Here is a 12,837-nt window from a genome sequence, read left to right as displayed (position 1 = left end):
GAAGGTTTTTATGAAGCTTTGTTAATTAGCCGGAAAAAAGCGAGGGTCAGTTGTGTTTGAACACAGGCTTCTAGCTGTCGGCTCCGCTTCTAGGAGTTACAGAAATAGTTGTTTTTCTTGTAATACCTAGTAAGAGGTCCCATTATCGTCCACCTAGTTCTCGACGCTCGTTAGCAATGTTACCAAAATGTCGTTATACTACAAATTAAAAACGTTAGGCCTATGTCACAGCATTATACTTTAATATATAGATACACACCTATATTATAACATTCCAGTATTGAAATCCAATCCGGATATGCCTAGAAATGTTACTTTCCTGATTTTAGCAGTTAGCCAGGGGGTCCCATTATCATCCACTCAACCACTTTCAATTAGTGATGTGTCGTTCGTGAACGATTCGTTCATTTTGAACGAATCCTTATAAGGACTCGGGAGTAACGAGTCCTCTCAACGAGTGATTTGTTCATTTCCCGACTCGGTCTTTCTACGAGTCTTTGGATCATTTTTCACGTGACCTGCATAGGCTCTGTAGCTAGAGGAAACGAACGATTCGTTCCTTTCCCGACTCGGTCTTTCTACGAGTCTTTGGATCATTTTTCACGTGACCTGTATAGGCTATAGCAAGAGGAAACTAACGATTCGTTCCTTTCCCGACTCGGTCTTTCTACGAGTCTTTGGATCATTTTTCACGTGACCTGCATAGGCTCTGTAGCTAGAGGAAACGAATGATTAGTTCCTTCCCCAACTCGGTCTTTCTACGAGTCTTTGGATCCTTTTTTCACGTGACCCGCATTGTATTTTTTAGTAGAGGAAACAGTTTCCTTATTCCCTTTCGCGTGGCCGCTGTTTTAGTAAGACGTGAATGAATTATATTCGCTCAAGTCATCATACTGACTGGTTTTGTTATTTTCACTTTACATTTACACTTACAGTTTAGTGCAGTGTAATTGTTTGACGTGATAATTAAATGCTAGTGTGATAATACATGACCAAATCATACAAACTCATGATACATTATTTTAATGCAGGAATTTATTTTGAAATAGTATTTGCTGGTGCACATGTCATGCACTAACCTACAGTGGACGTATAGGGGCTATACGTCCTTTGCAGTGGACGTATAGCCCCCAACCCCCCCCCCCCCCCCCCCCCCCCCCCCCCCCCCCCCCCCCCCCCCCTCCTGAAATGAACAAATGACTCGAAAAAAGATTCGTTCATTTTACTGAACGAGATTCAAAGAACCGAATCAGTAAAAAGAACCGAACTTCCCATCACTACTTTCAATGGAGAATTGTCAGTTTGACGCTGCGGAAGGCAGATGCTACACATACGGTTTGAGAGCGTATTTACACACTCAAATCTCGAAGTAAGAAGCTGTAATTTGGTGTGCAGCATAATAAGATGTGCACATATCGATGAGTTACTTTCTTTCGTTGCTGCTGCATATTTTCTTTAAGAAATTAACGGAAGAAACGGTTGTGGACGATAATAGGGCCCCGAACGTTGGAGATTTAGAGTGGACGATAATAGGGCCCTTTACACTACAGATCTCAATGCGGAAACACGCTGTTTTTTCTATTTTCACTGCATTTTAATATAGCCTATAAATTGTGAATTTTAATATTTTAATATAAAAATTTTAATGATTAATCGAAAATCGATCGTTAATTCTCCTGACGATCGATTAAGACAATTTAGTCGAATGCCCATCCCTAGTTATGATGGAGGGGGAGATGGTTTGAAAGAGACGAGAGGGGATAGGATCAAGGGGACAGGAGGTGGGGCGATGAGAGAGAATGAGGTCAGAGATCTCTGCCTCGGACAGGGGAGAGAGTTTAGACATTTAGTTGCAGGGATGCAAACAGCGCGCTTTTTCGCGCCTCTCGCTTTTTTCACGTCAGTTTGGGTGACTTGCGTGAATCGTGCAGATCCTAAGAGTTTTTTTTTGAAGGGGCGGGGGTCTGATTATAATTGCACCAACAGTAATTCTGGATATAAACATGAATTAAATCACCCGGAACGGATCAGGATGTCTAATCAAATTCACAAAACTTACAGGTCCAATTCTCAAAAATCAACAAAATCCATATTTTTTTAATAAAATCTGCTTAGAAATGTGCCTAAAGGACTGTCAATCAATCATCTAGTAATAGCTGCTTGTTAGTTCCTGGAAACGCATTTTCACGGCAACAGGAACAACATAAACTGGCAGAGCGACGTCAGGTCCACACTGTATTCTGCTACAATAAGCACGCCAGATAGATATGCCTCTGGTGGCTTATTGCTCAGGATCAATTGACTGAGATAAAGAAGAAAAAATATAAAAGGTTGCAAAAAAACATTATCATTTGTTACTAATCAGTGTACCGAATGGTTACATAAATCATACAATCCAGGTAGTGCCAAACTCCTTACTGTAAGCCAAGCTATTTTAGTCATGTATAAATGATTGTGCTCGCTGTTACTGTAACATCTAACAAAAACAAGAACGTTTGGAGTCTTTATATGACATGAATTTGGCTAGGTTCATATTGCAAGTGTTTGCTTTTTGATTATGTGTTACTTCAATTAAACTAAGTAGCTATCAAGATTAGGTTGTAGGTTGTGCATTTCTTTAGATGAGTCCAAACACCTGGATGTATATTCAGTTCAGTCTGTTGCTTATTATTCACTGAGACAACTCTCGCAAGCAGTGGCGGCCCCAGACATTTTTCATAGGGGTGGCAAGATAGGGCGGCTGAAAATCTTAAAGCCGTAACTGAATTTCAGGAATTCTATTATGCCGTTATAGTATATAGGCTCGTTGAAATCAAGTCAATATGAGAGTTAAGGAATCACATACTGATAGACGTTGGTGTTTTATTTTACAAGTGTTGTTAGTAGGCTAATTATCTAATTTCACACCGACAAAAACCGTTGTTAACTTTTTGAGTTGAAAAAATGAATCTGGACGATGTGACTCGCCAGTTAAAATAATACTTTTGAAAGTGTTGGATATGTACACTTTATACAAAGTATATTTTAACACCTTCTGAGTTTAGATTGTAGTATTGGTGCTCATGTCATCATTAGCAGGGCCAAATATACACTTTAGTTTTATGTTTATCTACTTGTATCGTTAATGTACTTTACAGACATTTTTTAGATCCCACACTACTTACTAGAAGTTACTTTAGCTTAAGACAATGGATCTACTCAACCTACATGCACTTTCTAGTTTACTTAACACAAAAAAAAAAATATTAGGTTGACAAAAATGGCAAAACATGTTTTACAGCGTAGCCACCTATTCATTTTAAAAGTGCCCAAGGCCCTGCTGATCTAATGCTGCATAGGAGAGAGAGAGAGAGAGCAGAGAGAGAGAGAGAGAGAGAGAGAGAGAGAGAGAGAGAGAGAGCGAGAGAGAGAGAGTGAGAGAGAGAGAGAAAGCGCAAGAGAGAAAGCGAGAGAGAAAGCGAGAGAGACGGAAAGAAAGAGCGAGGTAAACAACTTCTCCCATCTTGTTAGTGCTCAGCTTATTTATCTGGGTGTCCTCCATTTCTTAATTTAGCCCTTGCTGGACAGCTCTCAAGGCAAACTCCCATGATTGCTTTGATGATTCCTTTTTTTGAACTTTGAACTTCTCAGATCCTGTTGCACCCATTAGTTCCTACTGATTGGAAAAAGGGAGGGAAGGGAAGAAAAATCAGGTCTGGCAGAAATTTCAACCTAAAGAAAACACATTTATATTGTCTGGGAACCTTAATGAGACATGATTTTTGGCATTGTTGATGCTGATGCATTATGTTGCTTTGTATTTTATTTTTGTACTTTTTATAGAGGAGAAAAGCAAAAATGCAAGCAACACTTTCACTGTAGGCGGCGGCATTATTTGCATAAACCTGGTGAACTTCTACATTGTGTAATGTTTTAGCACAGAATAATTTGGGTTGCTTTTTAATTTTTACCGCCATTTTTTTTAAAGTTACATATTTCCACAGAAACTAAACCGTTGATGTTTTATATCCTGTGCATATTTGGTATTTGACATAAATGTCAATGTAAAATGTCCTTCTGCCATTGCAATTGAAATCTCTAGATTTAGACCTATCTCTATGCTGCATGTGTCAACACTTTGATTGACAGTATTGCTGAAGGGAACAATCGGGGATTGCAATTTTGCTTTGTAAGTGTCCTGACAGAGGCTGTTTCAGTTCAGCTGTTATAGCCCCTAATCCAAACACACACATGCACACACCAACACTAGCACGCACACATGTCCTTTGATGACATAACACTGCCATTCATTGCCATTCTTGACTGCACATATATTGTGCATTACATACAGTACTGTTAGTCCATAACACACTTTTTGGCCAGTGCAAGTTTATGGCTGGCCTTTGCTATTGGAAACTGGTGTTTGTCCGTCACTGGTCCAATCGATTAGAAATCGAAAAGGCAGCTCTTTGGAGGACCCTCTAATTGCTCAGGGAGTTTAGTATGGAAAAGACCAGCATGAAAAAAGAGGATACAGTTAGACTAATCCACAACTTGGACACTGGGAAAAAATACTATATATTTCCCTTTTTTTATTAGGCTTTGCAATTTAATACACTACGTTGGAGTCTGTTAACTTGAGATTGTGGTGCATTTTTAATTGTAGTTAAAGGAAATAGTCCAAGCATCAGCAAATGCCATTACTCATCGCAAAGTGGGAGCTGTAGCTTTGTGGGAGTAAAGTATCGATACTGGGGTTACAGGTGCGTTAATTCAGCTTGAGATGTATGGAGTGTGGGGAAACACACATACTCACGGAATTGACAGTGTGTGAGTATTGGAATGTGAATTCAGCTTTTCCCCCAAATAGGAGCATGGTGTTATATCAGGGCTGTTGTGTATGTGTATCGTGTTGTCTCTTTAATTGCCCTCTGTGTCGGTCCAGCAAGTTTGTTAGGTCATTTCCCTCTGCTATTGCCATAGAAACGGCAGTCAAGTTCAGTTAAGTTTAGGTTCTTTGGTATCATCCTGCACCATCACTACACCATCTAGGGAAATCATGTTACACTGATTGTGCAGGTACTTGTACCGGGAGTCTGGTGGCTGAGCCGGTAGAGCATCGGGCTAGAAATCTGAAGGTTGCCAGTTCGATTCTGGCCGGTGCACATGACGTTGTGTCCTTGGGCAAGGCACTTCACCCTACTTGCCTCGGGGGGAATGTCCCTGTACTTACTGTAAGTCGCTCTGGATAAGAGCGTCTGCTAAATGACAAAATGTAAATGTACTGTATTGTCTGTGTAAATCTACAAAATTAGGAACATTCAAGTTTGCCACATACAAGTTTGTAAAATGTTTGCTGTGTACGTATGCATGCCTGCATGCCTGTCAGTGTGTGCGCGTGTTTGCTTGTGTATGTGCACATACGCATGTGTTGCTCACTCTGTGCATGTGCAAATGAGTGTAGGCCTACATGAGTGTGTGTGTGACAGTGTCAGAAGCTGATCTTGAAGGGGTTGACCTTTGCTTGCCCATAAAAGAAGTTAGTCCGTAACAGTCACTGATCTGCCATCCTCATGTCTCGGTGGAACGAAGAAGGGGTTGTTTAGTATGCCCATGGACGCCCTGGCTGTCATGAAACAGGCTAACCCGAAAGATTAAGCACCATGATGGAGGGGGTTTAGTGTCGGAGCGAGATCATGTTTTGGTCTTACCATCCTCGCTGCCACCTGACAGAATGATAAACAGGAAGATCAGAGTAGCGTCTCCATTGATTTAAATGCCCTCACCCTCGCCACCGCTATTAATGGGGTCGTCATCAATGTTGAAGGATGTGTGTTTGTCATGCGATAAAACATAGCATAGCATGGTTCCGAGGGAGAAAATGGCAGAGATTGGGTGCTTGTGTATGGTGAACATAGAGAATGAGTAAGTGATGAATTTCTCTTATTTGTGTACCTATTTGTTGTTTGTCGGATCAAGGAGGTCCGTGAAGGGATTTGTTGTTCCTAACAGCCTATAGTCAAACAAACGGTATGTAACAAGATAGTGAGCTGAGCGCCACAGGAAGTAGCAGAGAGGCTGAGGACTACATGTCCCATGGACATTTTATTTGGTCCCAACATGTATCTTTCAAAACAGAAAACATTTTGCAGAAAAGAAAAGAATAAACCACTTCACAAACCGCTTTAAACTTTAAGAAAAAAAAGCATCTGCCTTCCTGCGTCTCTCAGTGAGCTGTTTGGTTAAGTGCTTAAATTGACAGCAAAATCAGTACACCCCTCCCATGGACTCGCCCAAAGTAATGGACTCGTTACAACAGCAGACCATATCATTTAAGACTAGGAGGATATGAACGTACAAATGGCATGTGCAGTGACAGACTGTGAAAGACAACAAGTGGGATATAGAAACAGCCGACACCACACAACCCCTCGATGTCAAATTAGTACAAACAGTTCGGTATTGTTGCCATTATTTAATGTGTCTATGTTGTCTGTAATAGGATTTAGTAAAGAGTAGAACTTTTAATCCCTTGTCTAATGTGCATCACATTTCACCCTAGATGAAGATTTATGCTGTTAGTGTCTCATATTAGCTCCGGCCCACTTAATTTCCCTTCACGCCCGACGAGTTGGCAGTAAAAAGGGCTGTGCCAGCTTTATTCGCCATGTTAGAGTCTTGAGTAATCAAACTGCCCCCAGGTCTCGCTCTCCCAACCCCGCTACCTCACAGCCAATCAATACAGAGACAGACCAAAAAATAAACAGGCTGTCGTCTTGCTAGAGAAATTGTCCTTGTTGAATGTTTAACCGACATGTGCGGGGCTCGCTCCTCGGCACTGCTACCGTCTGACGTTGTCTGGGGGCTGGGGGCTGGGGGTTGCTGAAATGCCTGAACAGAGAGGGTACTAGTATTAGTAGAAGAGAAGGCATGGATGAAGGGAAGGAAGTTGGGGGAGCACAGGAGGAAGCAAAAAGAGGATGATATTGGGAGTAGGGATGGGCCTTTTGATTCCTTTCAGAGAATCGATTCCTTTGATTCCGTTCACCATAAAGATTTGTTCACCAATTTGCGAACGAGATCTGGTGATTCGCTCGTTCCCGAATGAGATCTGGTGATTCTGCGTTACTGGTACGTAACGATTGCTAGATGGCGCTTGTTGCATAGTGAAATGGCAAGCTCAGAAAATGAACTTGCCTTAGAAAATGTATCATTGATTTTGTGTTCATATGCTGTTTATTTGATTAGAGCTTTTGTTGTCTAGGCCTTCAATCTTCCAGAAAAATGTAGTTTACTATAAAGGGCATCATGGACATTGTGTGTTAGACTGCCGTTGGTAGGCTATTATGCGTAGCACAGTAGGCCTATCAACCAAGTGCACTCACTGATTCATTCAATTTGTTCTCTTTCACAAACGAGATCCAGTGATTCTTTCCTTCTCATTCGCGACGAGAATCACTGATCGAATCACTGAACGATTCTCTTGGTCTTGTTCGTTAAAGAGAATCATTGTCATCAAATAACTGAAAGAATCACTGAATACGTCCGCTGCAAACATGTATCATATTCTCATGTTTAAGTTAGTGTATGTAAACCAGCAGATAACATTTTTTAAGAAGAATTCCTGCATAATATAATACATCATGGCAGTTTGTAATTTGAAATTGTAATTTATTATTACACTAGCATTTAATTATAACGTCAAACAATTACACTGCAAGTGTAAATGTAAAGTGAAAAAAAGACTGGTGAAAACCAGTCACTATGACTTGTGAAAGAATATCATCCACATCCGACTATACCAAATGGACACGCGAAAGGGAATGAGGTATGTTTCCTCAACTAAACCTATGCAGGTCCCGTGAAAAATTATCCAAAGACTCGTACCCGAAGACCCAGTCGAGAAATAACGAATCATTTCCTCGTCTGAGCCTATACAACAGTCCCGATGCGCGGCCACGAGGACATGAACGAATCACTCTTTGAGAGTGTTGTAAGGATTCTTTCAAAACTAATGAATCGTTCACGAACGACATATCACTAATAGGTACCAAAGACGTCGGCTAGGGCCATACCCCCCCCCTCCCCTTCCACGCCCCCCCACCCCCCCCTCCCGGCGTCCTACTCGCAGCAGTCTATCAGGGAGGGCATGACAGATCTGAACTTAATCAGCAATCAGTATTAATGTTGGTGTAGCGCTGTTTATTCAAATTAATCATGGCGGACAGGACGCGTGTGGGGAGAAGAAGGAGGGGGGTGGGGGGTGAGCTTGTCTCTACGGTGGGCTGCCAGGAAATTGATGATGAATTACTCCGTTTATCAAGTCAACCCCTATTAGCGAACACAGTGATGGCTGATCGTCATGTTAGCAGACGTTTTCTTTAACTTTGACTGTCGCTTCATTCCCTCTGAAGGAGCTTCTTTTTTTTCTCGCTCCCTCTGTGGGAAACTCGCCGGCAAATTCTCCTTGTACTGTAATGCCAAAGAGTTGCGGGGATGTCATTTGCATCTCATTGGGTTTATAAGTGGAGGAAAGAAGACGAGGATGAGAATGGATAAGAGAAAAAGAACAGGCTAGTATTTACATAGTAATCCCAAAGCACCGTCACAAACAACTGATTGTAGCCAAAAAGTAATGACCAAGATGTAGTGTATATGGATTTTGCTGATCAGAACTTTAAATCAAAACCTTTCAATTCACTTTGTGTTTGCCTTAATGCATGAATCAGCTAAACTTAACCTCGTACTAACCTCAGCAACTGACCATATCCTGCACTCGGTCAAATACACTGACAATGACTGACAGTGACTGCATGTACACTATTATGTGTGAACCTCAGAACTTTTTTTTTGCTATTTGAGTGTGTACTTTTGGTTTCATGGTGAAAAGTAAATCAATCGGTTGTTTAGAGACCACAGGCAATCAGGTGGGGTAAAATTGTCCCAAAACATTTTGGCCTTTCATGAAACACAGCTGTTACATACAAGATAGATGGTCCAGCAGTGAGGAAAAAAAGAAAGAAAAAGAGGCAATCAGATGAAACACTGAACAAAAGTGTGTGTATGTGTGTAAGGGAGAGGAGACAAAAAAAGAGACAACAGTATCGGAGGACAGTCATCTGGTGTTGGTCATTCGTCATGTAGCAAGAGCGCGAATGGGAAAGGATGGAGGATGGATGGTGGGAGCGAAAGAGGAGGGAGGGAGGGATGAACAGTCGGTCCATCCCATCAAGGATGGCTTCTAACCTGTGTTGCAAAGAGGCCCATCTATCTTACAGGCAGCTGGCTCTGGTAACACCAGACACACACGCTGTTCATACAAACAACACACACAGCTCAAACATCCAATACACACACACACTCTCACTAACAACTGTTCTGCTACCAACTGTGCCCATTGATAGTTTGAACTGAAATATTGAAAGCCACACTGAGAGAGTGGTTTCGCAACTTTTTTTCCCCTGGGAGTTGTATTTGGAATCAAGTTGATACCTTCCTAAAGCACTGCAGTACATGCCCGTGATCACGCCCATGCATCCATCTTTTGTGGGGGGCGTTGCTGTGGTAACGAGGGCAGGAAACCAGAAGGTGTGCCGTCGGGCTGTATTCCAAAGGGAAACGTCTTAGTTTGCATACCGCAGGACAACTCTTTATCTGTTTGGCCCTAACGGGCCCAGCTGTGTGTTAAATGGTTCAGGCAATGTGTGTGAGAGTGTGGGGGGGAGGGTGGGTGTGTGTGTGAGGGGGGGTTAGCGGTCGTGCACTTGCCTGCGTGTGTGTGCGCTCGTGTTAACGCGGGCAGAAGCACACTCGCCGGCAGATGTTGCTACTAACACGGAGAGGCTGTTCACACTTAATCATGTGGGTGCGTATCAGACACCCTGCTGCTGGTATGGATTAGTCTCTTCCAGCTATTGACTGCCGGTGAATCCACTGGCTGGGGAGACACTGATAAAAGACTGATGAGTGCGTGTGGCATGCTGGGAGTGTGTGTTTTTATTGACTGGCCCATCAGCAGGGGTGAGCTGATGGGTGCTTGTTAGCAGGCATGTACTATAGTGTAGATGCCTATACTGCCCTGGTAGATAGGCGGACGTGTGTCTCTCTCCCTCTTTATCTCTCTCAATCTCGCTCTCTCTCTTTTTTCTTTCCTACTACCACAAATGCAATTTATTTATGCATGCAGGAAAGCCCAAAGACACGCGTGCACACTCACACACGTACAGTGCACCATCGATGCAGTGTTGCTCAGTTCATTACTAAAACATGGCCCTAAGTGTTGTTTGCACTACGTTTACGGGTTAAGATTTTAATTGAGGAGATGGAAGTGCCTCTGTTTGCATCTGTTTGCATCAAAGAGATGAGGCGAGAGAGAGAGAGAGAGAGAGAGAGAGAGAGAGTGAAAGAGGGTGAGGGTAAATAGAGGGAAAAGAGAGAGTAAGAGACAGAGAGATGGGGCTGGGGAGATAGAGAGAGAGATAACGAGAGAGAGAGAGAGAGAGAGAGAGAGAGAGAGAGAGAGAGAGAGTAGGCAGAGAAAGACTAGGAGAGACTTTGAGAAATTGCTTCCTTGGTTAAGCATTATTAAAAATGTATGCAAACCTACTTTCTTTTTTCAATATCTGATTTAGAGTTAATGAGGGGAATTAGAACGACGGGGGAAAAGACTGATTGTATGGCGAGTGGTGGGGCTTGGTTGCCATGGAGATCAAAAGGCACCACTTAGGGATTGTATGGAGTCAGTTGGTGCTGTATTCTGCATAATTGAATCACATTGACAATCTGCATCAACTTGATTATTAAGAACTCAGTCATCATCATTATCATCGTCCTTATTATCATCAACTCTACCATATTGACTGGATGTGGATATGATTAGGAATGATTTCCTTATGCAAACTCAATTCCACTGAAAATATGGATTTCATGATGTGAGTAATGGTCAGATACATGTTCTGCTATTTAATGTTGGCCACCAAATAATAATGGCAATGGCTAATAATGATCCTTTTTTGTCTTTCATCTTTCTAAATCATTTTGTGACAATCCCTAGTGTGTGTCAAAGGCTGAGCTTAAACACATTAACCCTTTACTGCCTAATACAAAATTCCGAACATTCCATTTGCCGTTGAAATATGATATGCATATTAATATTCATATTTTATGGATTTTCATATAAAATCATACACCTTAACTGTTTATACCATCTTGAAGAGGAGAACTAGGGGATTTTTATCATGTCAATGAATATATGATTACTTAAGGCAAATCATATTTTATCAAAGTGGTTTCAGGTAGATATTTTTAACAAAAACTTCTCCATCCACCATACCTCATCAGACAACTGAATTTGTCACCACTTTAAATACAAGATAGAGAAAAACTTTGAGTAGGTGGAATATCCACAAGTCTGTGGGCAATGTAGAACAGAAGACAGATTAGAAATACCTTATTTTGATTAAAAGTTATGACCATTCTTGTGACTAGTGGAGACATGGGGGAAACCGGAATTATCCTGTCCCAAAAGCAGCTAAAAGCAGCTAGCGCTATGGCTAGATACTCCTCTCGATAAGTAAAAAACGTTCGAGTTTCTTCCACAATCGACCGAATTGGCCAAACAAGGCATGTACATTTAGCTTAGAGTATACATAATCTACCTAGTTAATGTTGTTTTTCGAAGTTTTTTAGAAATCTGCTCAAATCGAAGCTAAACAGTGCTACTACCGTCATTGCTGCCTGTCACAAACGGCCAAGCCGGACACGTCATTCTTTCCTGAAAACACTCGCGTCACTCCCACAAACAAATTCTTCGTAAGTAAAAAGTTGAGACTTTTAATAGACAATATTGACAACACATATTAAGGAACTTGTCTTAACTCATAATATCGTCTCCGATTTCAATTCGAAACTGTATATCTAACACTGTAGGCAATCTCCCATGGTCTCCGCTCTGGCTCCGCCTCAGAAAACAATGGCTGCCGTTGCAGACGATAGATTTATTTCCCCCTCCCACTAACCCCTTAACCAATGATATGTGCTTTGAGCTTAAGTTGTCATGAGTATCTGGCAGTTTTCAGAAATAAAATCGGTGATTGGATGGCAAAGTTATTAAGGCGGGTTCTATGGGTCTTTTTCGACCCATATTTGAATGGTCCGGCATATAGAGTTGCAAACATTATTGGGTATAAAATGGACCCCCAGTTGTTTATCGTCATCATTCTTGTATCATTATACTGTATTGCATCATGAATTGCACCCAAACCGGGCCATTAGCTTTAAGCATGCATCATTAAAGATAATGAATGCAGTATTATTAAATAACTATTGTGTCTACATTTCCTACAAATACTGAAAAACATTTTATTAGGGTCTAGTTTATTGGTAAAAATGCATAAATGAATGCATGTGCACGAATTACAGCATACAGTAGTTAGGACATTACAGGGATGTGTGTGAAATTCAATTCAAATATTGCAAGTGCCATCTCACAGTAAAAACATGTTTTAGCCTTCCTTTCTCTCTCTCTCTCTCTCTCTCTCTCTCTCTCTCTCTCTCTCTCTCTCTCTCTCTTTTTCTTTCTCTATCTCTTTCTCTCTCTCTATTCATCCAGCTGTACCTCATCTCCAGTGTGTCTTTCCTCTGCCACTTGTTCCATGCAACATTTTGTCCAAACCTCCATATCAGGACCCTGTCTCCATGGAGATGGGCTTGACTGTGCCAGCATCTGGCTGGGGCTCCAGTCTCCAGAGAGGCCTAGTGCTCCTCTGGCAAGCGGCCATGTCTCCCTCATGCGGGGCGGACACACATAGTCTAGCATCCAGCCTCTCTCCAGTTTCTCCTCCACACATGGTGCTTCTG

General features: G+C 41.8%; 1 protein-coding gene across 1 annotated transcript in view; it reads left to right on the top strand.

The window, feature by feature from the left end:
- LOC124486914 (neurexin-2-like) overlaps positions 1 to 12,837 on the top strand; it is a 210,543-nt gene that overhangs the window by 129,151 nt on the left and 68,555 nt on the right. The gene's annotated exons all lie outside the window — the stretch shown is intronic.

The sequence above is a fragment of the Hypomesus transpacificus genome, chromosome 25, assembly GCF_021917145.1.
Source record: "Hypomesus transpacificus isolate Combined female chromosome 25, fHypTra1, whole genome shotgun sequence".
Taxonomy (NCBI): Eukaryota; Metazoa; Chordata; class Actinopteri; order Osmeriformes; family Osmeridae; genus Hypomesus; species Hypomesus transpacificus.
This window is presented reverse-complemented; position numbering and strand designations above follow the sequence as displayed.